The sequence below is a fragment of the Scyliorhinus torazame genome, chromosome 10 (assembly GCF_047496885.1).
Source record: "Scyliorhinus torazame isolate Kashiwa2021f chromosome 10, sScyTor2.1, whole genome shotgun sequence".
Taxonomy (NCBI): domain Eukaryota; kingdom Metazoa; phylum Chordata; class Chondrichthyes; order Carcharhiniformes; family Scyliorhinidae; genus Scyliorhinus; species Scyliorhinus torazame.
In genome coordinates this window covers 170,706,482-170,723,167 of record NC_092716.1, presented here as the reverse complement: position 1 = coordinate 170,723,167, position 16,686 = coordinate 170,706,482, and the positions used below count along the sequence as shown (strand labels likewise).

General features: G+C 48.3%; 1 protein-coding gene across 3 annotated transcripts in view; it reads left to right on the top strand.

Moving 5' to 3' along the window:
* LOC140431033 (von Willebrand factor C and EGF domain-containing protein-like) overlaps positions 1-16,686 on the top strand; it is a 633,994-nt gene that overhangs the window by 431,030 nt on the left and 186,278 nt on the right. The gene's annotated exons all lie outside the window — the stretch shown is intronic.

Below are 16,686 nucleotides of genomic sequence, written 5' to 3'. Positions count from 1 at the left end.
GAAACCCTCCTGGACTCTCCTTACAAATTTTGCTCCATTCATGTGTCTTACACTGAGTGTGCCCCAGTCAATATAGGGAAAGTTAAAATCACCCACCACGACAACCCTATTGTTTATGCATCTTTCCAAGATCTGTGTGTATATCTGCTCCTCGATCTCCCGCTGGCTGTTAGGAGGTCTATAGTAAACCCCCAACATTGTGTCAGCATCCTTCCTATTCCTGAGCTCTAGTTAGATTGCCTCACTGCCTGAACCCGCCAAGGTGTCCTCCCTCAGCACAGCTGTGAAATTCTCCTTAACCAATAATGCAACTCCCCCACCCCTTTTGCATCCTCCTGCCTGAAGCATCCAAATCCTGGACTGTTTAGTTGCCAATCCTGTCCCTCTTTCAACCAGGTTTCTGTAATAGCAACAACATCATAATTTCACGTACTATTCCAAGCTCTAAATTCATCTGCTTTACCTGAAATACTCCTCGCATGAAACTAATGCACTTCAGCCCCACTGCGTTGACCAACTACTCCCTGCCTGCTCTTCCTCTTAATCTTACTGGCCTTAGTCTGTAGCTCTCCCTCAGTTATTTCTCCCGCTGACCTACTGCTCTGGTTCTCACACCCCTGCCATACCACACAGTTCAATCTGTATCTCTGCCTTCCACATTTCTCCTTACTAGCTTTTGTTTCTATCCCCTCTTTACTACCCTCTGACTTCCTGCATTGGTTCCCATACCCCTGCTATATTAGTTTAAACCCTCCCCAACAGCGTTAGCAAACAACCCCTCTAGGACATTGGTTCGAAGGGCCGGTGCAGACTCGATGGGCCGAATGGCCTCCTTCTGCACTGTAGGGATTCTACAAGGAGAAACCATGGGTTTCCCAGCGATGAGTGGTGCTGTCACCGGGAAATCCTGTTGACAACGGCACCCACTGACGGACCCCTCAGCCACCGAAAAACCTGTGGAGGAGTGGTCGGTAAATCCGGCCCTTTTTTCCCACTATTCTTGCAATTTCTGTGAGGAAACATTTTTCTTAATAATCTTTAATGTCACAAGTAGGCTTACATTAACACTCTAATGAAGTTACTGTGAAAAGTCCCTAGTCGCCACATTCCAGTGCCTGTTTGGGTACACGGAGGGAGAATTCAAAATGTCCAAATTACCTAAAGGCACGTCTTTCGGGAATTGTGGGTGGAAACCGGAGCACCCAGAGGAAACCTACGCAGCCATGGGGAGAACGTGCAGACTCCGCACAGACAGTGACCCAAACCGGGAATCGAACCTGGGACCCTGGCGCTGTGAAGCCATAGTGCTAACCACTATGCTACCGTGCTACCTGCATTACTGACCACGGTATGACCAGATCTAATTTATTTTTACTTACCTTTCTGAAAGTTTGTAAACATCCTGGGCAGTACTTTTGTGTAACAATGTCACAGAGCTTATAAGATTTATTTTGAACTCGCTAATCCTACACCATTTTTAGGTCTTCAGTTCTTTTCAAGAACATTTTTTTTTAAAATCCCAATTAAGAAGCAATTTAGTGTGGCCAATCCACTTACCCTGCATGTCTTTGGGTTGTGGGGGTGAGAGCCACACAGACACGGGGAGAATGTGCAAACTCCACACAGACAGTGACCCGGGGCCCGGGATCAAACCCAGGAACTCGGCGCCATGAGGCAGCAGTGCTAACCACTGCGCCATCGAGCCGCCTTTTCATGGACATTTTGAACATGAAATATGACTCATCAGGTGGTACACAGAAGTAATGCTGGAAGTGATTCTGCACCCATTTTTACCTTCCCCTGAGATGGCTGGATTGAGATTGATGAAACTCATTTTTCAAACTGCATCATTATGCAATTGTGAGATGAGCTGTTATTAAATCTTAACTCCCCTGACCATCGTGATGGGTGCATCGTGGGTGTGATCGTGCTTTGAGCATTGCAGCAGTCTTTTCCCATCTGAAATATAGGAATACATGAAACATTGCAGTGTAAACTTTCTGTAAGTCCTCTATGATTTGGCTGCTTTCAAACATGTTGAGGGGGAGGGGAATAATTTTGCTCTCCTGTTTTCGAGGGGCGGGAGTGGAGTAATTTTGCGCTCCAGTTTCGAGGGGCAGGATCGGTGTTGGGGGCGGACAATGCTGCAGGTGTCCCAAAATGGGTTTAACGCTGACGGGATATCCTGTTGTGATTGCCCCTGCCAACCCGCCACTGACATCCCTATTTGAATATATTTAAATATAATGATCAGGCCTTTACACCTGATAGGTTCCCCCACCAGCCCTGTTAAGTTGTCCATTCATGTTGGCGTGAGGGCATGCTGATGTAAAGCACAACAGGTCAGCACGGTAGCATTGTGGATAGCACAATTGCTTCACAGCTCCAGGGTCCCAGGTTCGATTCCGGCTTGGGTCGCTGTCTGTGCTGAGTCTGCACATCCTCCCCATGTGTGCGTGGGTTTCCTCCGGGTGCTCCGGTTTCCTCCACAGTCCAAAGATGTGCAGGTTAGGTGGATTGGCCATGATAAATTGCCCTTAGTGTCCAAAATTGCCCTTAGTGTTGGGTGGGGTTACTGGGTTATGGGGATAGGATGGAGGTGTTGACCTTGGGTAGGGTGCTCTTTTCAAGAGCCAATGCAGACTCGATGGGCTGAATGGCCTCCTTCTGCACTGTAAATTCTATGGAGGTCCTCCATGACATGCACCTGGCGGGCAGAATCTGCTGGAGGCGCACAGGTGAATACAGCCCCTGAGGTGGAGATGATCATGCCAGGGCAGTACCCTGGAACTGACTCCTGGTGCTGCCCCCTTGGTGTTCTGGGGGGGGGGGGGGGGGGGCATGGCAGGGCAGAAGGGGGGGAAGTTCTGGGGGGGGGGGCACGGCAGGGCAGAAGGGGGGAAGTTCTGGGGGGGGGGCACGGCAGGGCAGAAGGGGGGAAGTTCTGGGGGGGGGCACGGCAGGGCAGAGGGGGGGAAGTTCTGGGTGTGGGGGGGCACGGCAGGGCAGAGGGGGGGGAAGTTCTGGATGTGGGGGGGCGGGGGGGGGGACACGGCAGGGCAGAGGGGGGGGAAGTTCTGGGTGTGGGGGGAGTTCCATAGTGGGGTGCAGGGATTTTGTGGAGGGGGGCGGAGTTGCTATTTTTATTGCATGAAATCGGGATGCCCTTTTGGATTAAAGTAAGGAGGTACATAATAACAACACACTATAAACAATGTTGCCTATCCTCGTGAATTGTCACTCTTTATGCCTTTAGACAATTTCTTACTCTAGTCATAATGTGGAGATGCCGGCGTTGGACTGGGGTGGGCACAGTAAGGAGTCTTCCAACACCAGATTAAAGTCCAACAGATTTGTTTGGAATCACTAGCTTTCGGAGCGCAGCTCACCTGATGAAGGAGTTACTCTACAGTGCCATTGTATTGTTGTTAACCCTGACCTTGTCCTCTTAGAACATAGAACATAGAAAAATACAGCACAGAACAGGCCCTTCGGCCCACGATGTTGTGCCGAACCTTTGTCCTAGATTAATCATAGATTATCATTGAATTTACAGTGCAGAAGGAGGCCACCCAGCCCACCGAGTCCGCATCGGCTCCTGGAAAGAGCACCCCACCCAAGGTCACCACCTCCACCCAACACTAAGGGCAATTTTTGACACTAAGGGCAATTTATCATGGCCAATCCACCTAACCTGCACATCTTTGGATTATGTGTCATAATCATCAAAACTGTTGTGAATCCTGATCCACGTTCATAGATGTAGAAACGTGTGGATCTGTCTGGATATGCAGCATTTACTAATATTTTTTTTTGGGATGAGACCTTAAACCAAGGTCCCATCTAACCTCTCAAGTGGACATGAAACATTCCATGGTGTTTTGTAGAAGGGGTGGGGAATTATTCTTGCTGTCCTGCTCAATATTTATTCCTCCATCTACATCATAACATAACAGGTTATTTGGCCTTTATCACATTGCTGATTGTGAAAGCCTGCTGTGTGTAATTTAGCTATACAGTAACTACATGACAAAAGTATTTAATTGGCTATAAGCATTTTGGGATGTCTATAGTCATGAAAGGTGAGAAATAAATGCAAGTCTTTCTTTTTTCATCCTCCCTTCCCTTTTTCCCACCTTATCCCCTTTTCCTTTCTCTTTCCCCTCTTCATTTCCCTTTTTTTCTTTCCTTTTTTGCTCGTTCTTGCTGTCACATCCTGTGGGTAGTCATCCACTTTGCCAAGTTAAACTGAAAGATACAAACATTCCTGCTCTGTTCAGACCAAGAAAATATACCTGTGGGAAACAACCAGCCAGGAGCAGAGTGGTAATGTTTGGATTTGGAGCAAACTTGCTGTCAATCAATTAATAATTGAGGCCAAAGTTACACATTGGCTTGCAAAGGAATGGCCTTGATGGACAAAATAGCCCCGCCTGCCTCCATTCCTGAAACTCTTCTGTGGTTTAGGTGCAGGTATTGATGAATGCAGTGGTCAGCGTGGACCTCTTTGCCAGGCGCATACATTTTATACTCACAACTGCTCAAAAAAACATCAATTTTTAAGAGTATGAAATTAGTTTTATCTTTCTATATGATTAACATTGGTGTGTATTGATGGTCAGGCATTGCGTCACTTTGCTGAACAGGAAATATTTATAATTCACAAAAATCTGAATGCTTTTTGTGTGAACGCACTTGACACTGGTTAAATGGTCCATTGATTAATCATCTATTGATGGGTATTTTCTGACAGAATCTTACACATATTTTACACCCTGGACCCACTTCAAAGAGGGAGTCTTGCATGGACTGTCTCCCTAGACACTCTGTTTGGAACAGTGAGTGTTAACATTGGCATGTGACTAATCCCCATGGGTGTCTGGCTGTCTCCTGACTTGGATTTCATGGAGACACACCACTCCATAATAACCAGGATAGTCTGAGTTTGTCTTCCTGATCAATTTATTACCTTGAAATGACAGTTCTCCCGAAGAACCATACCAATAGAGGGTATGTGGCAAGTATGTGTTCAGTAATCTCTTAAGACTTTCTCTGTGTTTGCTCAAATGTTTCTGTTGATAAAAAGATGCTCCCAGGGGAATCTCGCCTGATTTAGTTAAGCCTTAATCCACTTGAATTTGAAAGCATCTTGCCTAGATTTCTAGATACGATAGTGGATTTCCATTTTATTTTGTCTTCTGGTGATCTGTTACTTTTCTATCAATGCCCTCGGGTCCTCAGTTTACATTGACAGCTGCTGCTTTGGTTGAACCACAGATTTTGACCTTAGCTTTAAGTATGCGCTTGGCCAAATGTAAGCTTTGCCCCATTGTGTAAAGTAATTGCAGCCTGGCGAACTGCAACATAAAATGATGGCTGGATTCATGAACAAATTGGCTACAACAGCCATGCATGCCACCACTGTGCCTGTCTTGTACATCTTGTACATTTGCCTGTAATCAAAAGGGAAAATTGTGGTCTCCAGGGTAATATACTGTTCTGTGCCACAAAATAGTGTGTTAATTGTCAGTACGCCCCCGGTTGTGAATGCTTAAGAATGCATCCACAGGATGTGACAAGAATCTTGTTTAAACCTCCCCCTGTCCTTGAGAGAAAGTCAGATGGTTACAGTAATCGGTTTTTATTCTGCAGTTATCAGATCAGCTACAATTTGGTAACATTTATTTTCAATGTGGGCTGTATTGAGAGTCCTGGTAAATATATTCCAAATGCCAGCAGGAAGATTGGAGTGATGGGGACTGATGCTTTTGGTTGAGGGTTGGGGATGAGGATGGGGTGGTGAGAGGCATTGCTTTAATTGCCTGGTTTTGGCCCAGACATGGTTTAAGTTCGCTGATTTAGATTTGAACTTTGCATTCTTCATAAGCAAGATAATGAATGGCTGTAAATCTGGGGGCTAATGGATGTGTTATTCTAAATGGCCTAGTGTAACATTCCTTCTTGGCAGGACAATAAAAGGGCCTGTACATACCAACTGTTAAACACACATTACAGTTGAGTATCACTATTAGATTTCTCTTGCATAATAAAGTGAACCACATTACACACAATTAAGCTGAGACACCATGTGGAAGTATTCGTGGAAGTGCTTGAAACATTCAATGAATGTGCAGACAGAGTTTCAGATATCCACTTGCAGGGTAGATCCTTTCACTGGCAAAACGTTGACTGCAATTTAGAGAATTACATTCATAATGTATAATCCCTCCTGTGTATGCTACTTGTTGATTAAATCTTGAAGGAGAGGTCACATTGGGCTTGGGGACGAGATGGTGCCAAAGTGAGTATTTGGAAATGAGAGAGTCAGGGCACGATTCTCCCAAAGGGGAACAAAGCCCCCTGTTTCCCGACACTCGCAGTGCCGAGAAACACAAGGCCTGAACAGGGAACCTGCAACCTAGGCCACACATAAGCCGTTTTTTACAGTGGGAACTCTGCTTGTCGGAACTCCCAATTGTAGCGAGAGATCAGGGCGCCATTTTTAAAAAGCTCCCTGACCTCCACCCCCCCCCCCCCGCCCAAACGCAATATGGGAGGACCCCCCCCCCGCAACACACGCGCCAGGTAACCCAGGCCCGATCGTGCGCGTGCACCCATTTCTTACTAAACATTTTAATGGATCTAGGTCCCTGCTTTGCATATTTAATGGACACCCATTTAAAGACTTGAATTGGGTTCCTGTTGGATTTTTAACAGCCTGTCACTATTCTTCAGGCAAGAAAGAAGTGGCCATCAGTGAAACGTCTCTCCCGTGTTATTTGAAAGTCTTGTTAGAATTGAAAATAATTGAAATGGATAAAATGAAATTGGACAAGAAGGATAACAAGAGAAAGAGAATTAATATAGTTCCATTAATTGCCATTTGTCCTGCTTTTTGTCTGCATTAATGCATAGCAGTTGCACATGCTGTTGGTTCCCAAATCCAGCCTCCTGTTTTCCACAGTGCTATGTTTCAACCTTTAAATTTTGATTGCCCCTTCTGCTACAGCTTTGAAATGGTCCAAATCCAAACCACAAATTATATCATGTATATAATCATGGTGCACAATCCTTCCTGACCTGGCTGTTAACTCTTTTTTAAATTTAAGAGTACCCAATTCTTTATTTCCCAATTAACGGGCAGTTTTGCGAGGCCAATCCACCTATCCTGTACATCTTTGATTTCTGGGGGTTATGAGATCCTCACAGACATGGGGAGAATGTACAAACTCCACAGTGACCCAGGGCCGGGATCGAACACATGTCCTCGGTGCCGTGAGGCAGCAGTGCTAACCACTGTGCCACTGTGCTGCTCCTTGGCGTGTTACCTTTGACACTGTTGACCACAGAATCCCTACAGTGAAGAAGGAGGCCATTCGGCCCATCGGGTCTGTCCATCCTCCACCATTGTCGAACTGCATGGGAAGGCTCTACTTCGACCTCTGCACTGTTGCTTTGGTGTCCCCCGAGGATCTATCTTGAACTCCTCTTACAACTCATTTACATGCCATCCCTCAGCCATATTGTCCACTTGTAAACTGATGATTTCCAGCTTTACTTAACTATCACCTCTCTTCATCCACCATTGACAACCAGCCCTGGAATGAACTGGAATTTCCTCCAATAAAATATTAGGAAGACCAAAGCCATTGCCTTTGAACTCCTCCATTAAATCTGTTCCCTAGCCACCAGTTCCATTCCTCTTCCTGCTCATTGTCTCAGGCTGAACAGACAGGAAGGAAATCTGCCATCCTTACCTGGTCTGGCCCACATTTGTCTCCAGAACCACGTCAATGCGGTTGACATTTAACACTGAAATGGCCTTTTGGAGGGTAATTGGGAATGGCCAACAAATGCTGGCCTCATCAATCAATGAGACTCGCATCCCATCAACGAATAAAAAAATTCTTACTCTATATGCCCATGTCCCTCACTCCTATAACTTCCTCCAGTCTTTTATCCTTCCGAGAATTCTACATTCCTTCACATCTTGCCTCAAACATTGCTCATTTCCTTCTTCTGCACCATTGGTGCATCCAGCTAAGTAGGCCTAAGCTTTGAAATTCCCTCCTTAAAACTCTTTGCCGCACACCATCCGCACCACAAAGATACTGCTTAATATCGACTTCTTTGACCAATTCTCTGGTCACTTGTCCTAACGTCACCTCCTTTCACTTGATGTTAATTTTTGTCTGATTATGCTCTTGTGTTGTGGCTTGGGACATTTTACTACGTCAAAGCTGCTATATAAATAAAAGTTTTTGTTGTTCTTTCTTTCCTTCTCTATCTCCTGTACTTTTATCTCTTCCTTCATAGTGCACCTGGCTGTGAATTTCAAATTTTCTATCAATTACTGCCACCCTCTGGTGGAATAAAGCAAGAGAAAGTCGGGGAGTGTGGTGAGCCATGTAAGGCTGTTGTATATATTATTGTATTTACTCACTGTTACTGTTGTTGTGTTGATGTTGTTGTTGGCTCCGCCCCTTGTGAGAAGGTATATAACCCATCGATCCGGGACAGCCTCTCAGTGCGGGAGAAGATACTGGTGGGCACATTCTAGCAGATTAAAACCACAGTTCTTGTTAACTACCTTTTCGACTGGATTGATTGGTATCAATTTAATCAGCTAGAATTCTTTTTACCATGGAAGCAGTTTTAAAACCAGAACGCCTCGATCTTGACCTGGAGGCTATGGCAATATTTGAGCATTGGATCAATTGCTTTGAGGCCTACCTTGGCTCCTTCGCCGCCGAGGTCTCCCCGGAAATTAAACAGCATCTCCTCAACGCCCGGGTGAGCCACAGGATTTTCCAGCTCATCAGAGACGCGGCCTCATACACAGAGACAGTGGAGCTGCTCAAACAACAGTTCATGAGGCTGGTGAACGAGGTACTCGCTCAACATCTCCTGACCACGCAGCGTCAGCGCCAGGGTGAGTCACAGGCTGAATACCTACGTGAACTGAGAGTACTCATCCGCAGTTGTAACTGCAGGACTGTCACAGTGGTCGAGCACGCGGAGCTGATCCTCCGGGACACCTATGTGGCAGATGTCTGGTCCAGCTACATCCGGCAGCGGCTTCTAAAAAAGGGGGCCCTCGACCTCAAGGAGACTGTGAAGCTGGCTACCTCTCTGGAAGTGGCCTTCCAGAGCCTGGATGCCTTCCCATCTGACCACGCGGCATCCTCGGGGACGTCGGAGGCGCAGCCATCACTCGACCCAGGTGTGCCTCATTTCTGCACCGCGCGGCAGTCCAGCTCCGGAGAACCATGCTGTTACTTCTGCTGTCAGGGCCAGCATCCCAGGCAGCGTTGCCCGGCTCGCAACTCCAAGTGTAACGAGTGTGGCAAGAAGGGGCACTACGCTAAAGTATGCCTACCTGAGCATAAAAATCAAAATCAAAAACCAAAAGCCTGTCAAACCCAGTCTGAGACTCACAGACCCCGCAGCGTGGCATCGTGCCTGCCCGGAGCGTCCTCTGCTGACGCGTCACTCGCCATGTGCAATCCATGGGGGCAGCCATCTTGTCTGACGTCATCGATGTTGAACGCCGTGTGCAATCCATGGGGGCAGCCATTTTGTCCGACTTTATCGACGCCGCCATTTTGCGACCAGAACGACACTCATCAACTCAGCTCCATTCAACTTGACCATGTCATAATATACACATCAGTATATGATGGTGCAGAGACACACACTGACTGACACACTGCAAGATCAATCAACACACACAACACAGCAGCCAATCACCAGTTAGGGCACGGTCACTATAAAGACAGAGGGCACTAGTTTTCCCACTCATTCGGGATGTAGCCTCTGAGACAGACAGAGCCCGCAGTCAGTAGCACAAACATCCACCATGTGCTAGCAGTATAGGCTGGTCAGGTTAGGCATAGGTTATCAGTCAATCTAACATAGTGTCGACCCACAGTGCAAGTATGTTTAACAGCTCTTAGTTAAATAAAATAGAGTTGTACTATTACAAGTGTTGGTAGACTGTCTATGTTACTGCGAAGGTAAACGCAGTCTCCACAGATCCAGAGTACCCAATACATCAGACCAGTTCCGGCCTTGCCATCTTCAAAGCTCGATGATAGCCATCAGCCTCAACGGGCAGGAGACGTCCTGCCTCTTTGACTCCGGGAGCACAGATAACTTTGTCCACCCGGTCATGGTAAGGCACTGTTCCCTCCGGGTCCTCCCCGTCTCACAAGTCACATCCCTAGCTTGCGGATCACACTCCGTGCAGATCCGGGGGTACTGCACCACCAACTTGGCAATACAGGGTGTCGAATATGCCAATTTCAAACTCTACATCCTCCCCCATCTCTGCACCCCTCTCCTACTGGGTTTAGACTTTCAGTGCAATCTCCGTAGTCTAACCCTGAAGTTCGGGGGACCCCTGCCCCCTCTCACTGTCTGTAGCCTCTAGACCCTGAAGGTCACCCCTCCCTTGCTCTTCGCGAACCTCACCCCAGACTGTAAGCCCGTCGCCACCCGGAGCAGACGGTACAGTGCACATGACAAGGCCTTCGTCAGGTCAGAGGTCCGGCGACTCCAGAGGGAAGGGATCATTGAGGCCAGTAATAGCCCCTGGAGAGCACAAGTGGTGGTCGTCAGGACCGGGGAGAAACACCGGATGGTCATCGACTACAGTCAGACGATCAACCGGTACACGCAGCTCGATGCGTACCCCCTACCGCGCATATCTGACATGGTCAAACAGATTGCGCAGTATCGAGTCTTCTCTACGGTGGACTTGAAGTCCGCGTACCACCAGCTCCCTATCCAGCGGGAGGACCACCAATACACTGCTTTTGAAGCAGATGGCCGTCTCTTCCATTTCCTCAGGATCCCCTTCGGCGTCACCAACGGGGTTTCGGTCTTCCAATGAACGATGGACCGAATGGTCGACCAGTACGGGCTGCGGGCCACATTCCCGTACTTGGATAATGTTACCATCTGCGGCCATGACCTGCAGGACCACAACGCCAAACTTCAAAAATTCCTCCGCACCGCCTGTCTCCTTAATTTGACATATAATAAGGAGAAATGCGTTTTCCACACAACCCAGCTAGCCATCCTCGGCTATGTCGTGGAAAACAGAGTCCTAGGGCCTGACCCAAACGCATGCGCTCCCTCCTGCAACTCTCCCTTCCCCACTGCCCCAAGGCCCTGAAAAGGTGCTTGGGGTTCTTCTCTTACTATGCCCAGTGGGTCCCCAACCTCGCGGACAAGGCCCGCCCACTCATTAAGTCCACCACTTTTCCCCTGACGGCTGAGGCCCGCCTGGCCTTCAACCACATCAGATCTGAAATTGCCAAGGCCACGATGCACGCCGTGGACGAATCCATCCCGTTCCAGGTGGAAAGTGATGCGTCTGACTTTGCCCTGGCAGCCACTCTTAACCAGGCAGGGAGGCCTGTCGCATTTTCTTCCCGTACCCTCCATGCCTCCGAAATTCAACACTCCTCTGTTAAAAAGGAGGCGCAAGCCATTGTAGAAGCTGTGAGGCACTGGAGGCATTAGCTGGCAGGCAGGAAATTTACTCTCCTCACAGACCAACGGTCGGTTGCCTTCATGTTCAACAACACGCAGCGGGGCAAAATTAAGAACGACAAGATTTTGCGGTGGAGGATCGAGTTCTCCACTATAACTACGACATCTTGTATCGTCCTGGGAAGCTCAATGTGCCCCCAGATGTCCTGTCCCGTGGCACCTGTGCCAATGCGCAGGATGACCGGTTATGGGACTGCCAAGTCGGTGCGGAGTGCAAGCCGCACTTCTATCGGCCAGACAAGGCCCATCTGGTGAAGGCCTCCCGCTCTTTTGAACGCCTCAGTATGGATTTCAAGGGGCCACCCCCCTCCACTGATCGTAACGTGTACTTCCTCAACTTTGTTGATGAGTACTCACATTTTCCTTTCGCCTTCCCATGCCCTGACATGACCTCTGCCACAGTCATCAAGGCCCTGTGCAGCATCTTCACCCTGTTCGGTTTCCCCACTTATATTCACAGCGATCGGGGATCATCATCCATGAGCGATGAGCTGCGTCAGTACCTGCTCAGTAAGGGCATCGCCTCGAGCAGGACGACCAGCTACAACCTCAGGGGAAACGGGCAGGTGGAGAAGGAGAATGCTACGGTCTGGAAGGCCGTCCTTCTGGCCCTATGGTCTAGAAGTCTCCCAGTCGCCCGCTGGCAGGAGGTCCTCCCTGACGCGCTCCACTCCATCCGGTCACTGTCGTGTACTGCCACTGACGAGACCCCTCACGACCCGTCTATTTGTCTTTCCTAGGATGTCGATCTCCGGGGTCTCGCTTCCTACCTGGTTCACGACTCCTGGGCCGGTACTCCTCCGGAAGCACTTGAGGAATCATAAAAGCCGTTCCATTGGTTGAGAGGGTTCACCTCCTCCATGCGAACGCTCAGTACGCATACGTGACACACCGTGACGGGTGGCAGGACACAGTCTCCCTCAGGGACCTGGCCCCCACGGGTACCCCTGCGTCCACCATCACCTCACCGCTTCCTTCTACCTCCCCATCTACCCCATCAACTCACCCGGGGTCCACTAGCACCGCCCCTGCACCGTCACCCTGTCCGGGTCCCTGTTGTGAGGACAACATGCGACCGGAGTCGAAGGTCTCGACGCCAGGGCCTACACTGCGATGTTCACAGCGGACAATACACCTTCCTGTGAGACTGAACCTGTGAGTCCACTGCACACCCGCCCGGACTTTTTTTAACAGGGGGTGAATGTGGTGAGCCACGTATGGCTGTTGTATATATTATTGTATTTACTCACTGTTACTGTTGTTGTGTTGATGTTGTTGTTGGCTCTGCCTGTGGCCCCGCCCCTCGTGAGAAGGTATATACCCCATCGATCCGGGACAGCCTCTCAGTGCGGGAGAAGCTACTGGTGGACACATTCTAGCTGATTAAAACCACAGTTCTTGTTAACTACCGTTTCAACTGGATTGATTGGTATCAGGGAGTTATCAACATTTCTAGTCAGGAGATCACAGGCGAAGATACCAACAATGTCTCACTCTTGCCAGGTGTGGGAAAATAGGTGGCCTGTCTTGTGACTTATGTTAAACAGTCATTACTATAGCCCGGCTCTGTGTGGTGTCCTCTACCAGCCACCTGTAGGTGTGTCCAGTTCACAGACTATTGCACAGAATAGTAAACTCAGTGGCGGTATAAATCCAGTACAAAGTCTTACAACACCAGGTTAAAGTCCAACAGGTTTGTTTCGATGTCACTAGCTTTCGGAGTGCTGCTCCTTCCTCAGGCGAATGAAGAGGTATGTTCCAGAAACACATATATAGACAAATTCAAAGATGCCAAACAATGCTTGGAATGCGACCATTAGCAGGTGATTAAATCTTTACAGATCCAGAGATGGGGTAACCCCAGGTTAAAGAGGTGTGAATTACATCAAGCCAGGACAGTTGGTAGGATTTTGCAGGCCAGATGGTGGGGGATGAATGTAATGTGACATGAATCCCAGGTCCCGGTTGAGGCCGCACTCATGTGTGCGGAACTTGGCTATAAGTTTCTGCTCGGCGATTCTGCGTTGTTGCGCGTCCTGAAGGCCGCCTTGGAGAATGCTTACCCGGAGATCAGAGGCTGAATGCCCTTGACTGCTGAAGTGTTCTCCGACTGGAAGGGAACATTCCTGCCTGGTGATTGTTGCGCGATGTCCGTTCATTCGTTGTCGCAGTGTCTGCATGGTCTCGCCAATGTACCACGCTTTGGGACATCCTTTCCTGCAGCGTATGAGGTAGACAATGTTGGCCGAGTCGCACGAGTACGTACCGCGTACCTGGTGGGTGGTGTTCTCACGTGTAATAGTGGTATCCATGTCAATGATCTGGCACGTCTTCCAGAGATTGCCATGGCAGGGTTGTGTGGTGTCGTGGTCACTGTTCTGAAGACTGGGTAGTTTGCTGCAAACAATGGTTCGTTTGAGGTTGCGCGGTTGTTTGAAGGCAAGTAGTGGGGGTGTGGGGATGACCTTGGCAAGATGTTCATCGTCATCAATGGCGTGTTGAAGGCTGTGAAGAAGATGACGTAGTTTCTCCGCTCCGGGGAAGTACTGGACGACGAAGGGTATTCTGTCGGTTGTGTCCCATGTTTGTCTTCTGAGGAGGTCGGTGCGGTTTTTCGCTGTGGCGCGTTGGAACTGTCGATCGATGAGTCGAGTGCCATATCCCGTTCGTACGAGGGCATCTTTCAACGTCTGTAGATGTCTGTTACGCTCCTCCTCGTCTGAGCAGATCCTGTGTATACGGAGCACTTGTCCATAGGGGATGGCTTCTTTCATGTGTTTAGGGTGGAAGCTGGAGAAGTGGAGCATCATGAGGTTATCCGTGGGTTTGCGGTAAAGCGAAGTGCTACGGTGACCATCCTTGATGGAGACGAGTGTGTCCAAGAATGCAACTGATTTTGGAGAGTAGTCCATGGTGAGTCTTATGGTTGGATGGAACTTATTAATGTCATCGTGTAGTCGTTTCAGTGATTCTTCGCCGTGGGTCCAAAGGAAAAAAATGTCATCGATGTATCTGGTGTATAACGTCGGTTGAAGGTCCTGTGCGGTGAGTAGGTCCTGTTCAAACTTGTGCATGAAGATGTTGGCGTATTGGGGTGCGAATTTTGTCCCCATGGCTGTTCCGTGCGTCTGGATGAAGAACTTGTTGTCGAAGGTGAAGACGTTGTAATCCAGAATGAAGCGGATGAGTTGTAGAATTGCGTCTGGAGATTGGCAGTTGTCGGTGTTGAGTACTGAGGCTGTTGCAGCAATGCCGTCGTCATGGGGGATGCTGGTGTAGAGTGCCGCGATGTCCATTGTGACGAGGAATGTTCCAGGTTCAACTGGTCCATGGGTGCTGAGTCCACATCATGATATAAATCCATGCAGAGCTTTATGAATGACAGCTTGACTGAATATCCTGCAAATTTGGATACAGATCTCTGGCAGAAAGTGCCTCACTGCTGATGGTTTGTGTCCACTTTAGCTCAGCCAACTTTAATTGCCATGGTGATAAAACAAGCACTGTGTGTACTTTGTGTATTAATTTGCTTTGTTTCACACAGTTTTTCTCGTTTTGCTGCCAAGCACAGTGAGAGGGAGAGGTGGCTGTGGCCTGGAATTTTATCAGTGAGCTATTAAGTACTTGGCTCAGATTATACAGCTTCAAATCTAAAGAGTGCCCTTTGAGAGAAGACAAGAAATGATTTCAAGGGCTGCTAAGCAGTTAACAGAGTGCTTCAATTTTTGGACTATCAGCGAGGCTGTTACCCTCTCCTCCTGCAGGTGCTCATGCTGGGATATGGAGTGCCCTTGATTACCTTAGACTAGTAGCCATTCGCCATGTGTGAACAGAGACAGTGAGTGTCAGAGGAATCACGGCCAAATGTCCTCGTTAACAGTGTGTTGAAAGAGACAGCTTGCAGTGGAGTTGGGTGAGAGGCTGCAGCAAGAGGAGGTGACGTTGAAAAGGGTGCCAACATGTGTCAGACACTGTGGGCTGGCAGCGAGGTGCGAGACAGAAAGCCGTCGGCCACTATTCACAGGAGGCGTTAAAGTTTTCTCATTTGCACCTGCGTGAATGTGACTTGTTTTACCTGAAGAGCTGCACATTTCTTTCTGTTTTCACACCATCAAATTAGACACTAATGTAAGTTTTCTGAGTGTGAGGGGCTGAGATTAATCTGCCTGAAATAAGTGGATCAACATGGCCATTACAATCAGAAAATGTAGGCCTCCGTTTCTTTAGCAGTTAATCACAGAGCTGAAACAATGTGTTATTTTGATTTTTGTCTGCTGGTAGTGTGCCCCTCTGTGTATATATGACTCACTCACTCAGCATGGTCTCTTAGTTTGTTGCCATCTTGGAAATGCACTTCTAAGTATGATATTGTATAGCCAATTGTGAGCTAAGTCCGCCCAAGGTGAGGTCCAGAAATTGGTGCTCTGGACATTCGATTCTCTGGCGAGAGGCACAGCCATTCTTCACCAGCCACTGATGCCAAGACACTCAGTTCTCCCATTGCTGGGATGACCTGCGTCGAGAGGAGCCTCTTGAAATAATTTATGTAGGGCCTGATGCTGGGATGGGGCTGACAGCTTTGTTAGTTGGTGCCTGCCGCCGGGTCCCTGCTCAGATGCCTCTGGACATGCATTTTATCGACTGGAGGGCTGAACAGTCCTCATCTGAGGTTCCACAATTCCTCACGTATAATTGTCTTTAATACTTTTTCAGTCAGCTCATTCCATGAATTAGTGACATTCAAAGGGATCATATTTGAAATGTTAACGCATCTAAACTCTCCACCAATGCTGACTGACCTGTCAAGTGTTTCCGGCACATTCTGTCGAGTTCCAGATTTTCAGCCTCTGCAGTTTTCTTATTGCTGTTTTATTTCTGATTGTGGAGATGCCGGCGTTGGACTGGGGTGAGCACAGTAAGAAGTCTTACAACACCAGGTTAAAGTCCAACAGGTTTGTTTCAAACACTAGCTTTCGGAGCACTGCTCCTTCCTCGGGTGAATGAAGAGGTAGGTTCCAGAAACATATATCTCGATAAAGTCAAAGATGCAAGTCGATACTTTGAATGCGAGCATTGGCAGGTAATTAAGTCTTTACAGATCCAGAGAGAGGGATCATCCCAGGTTAA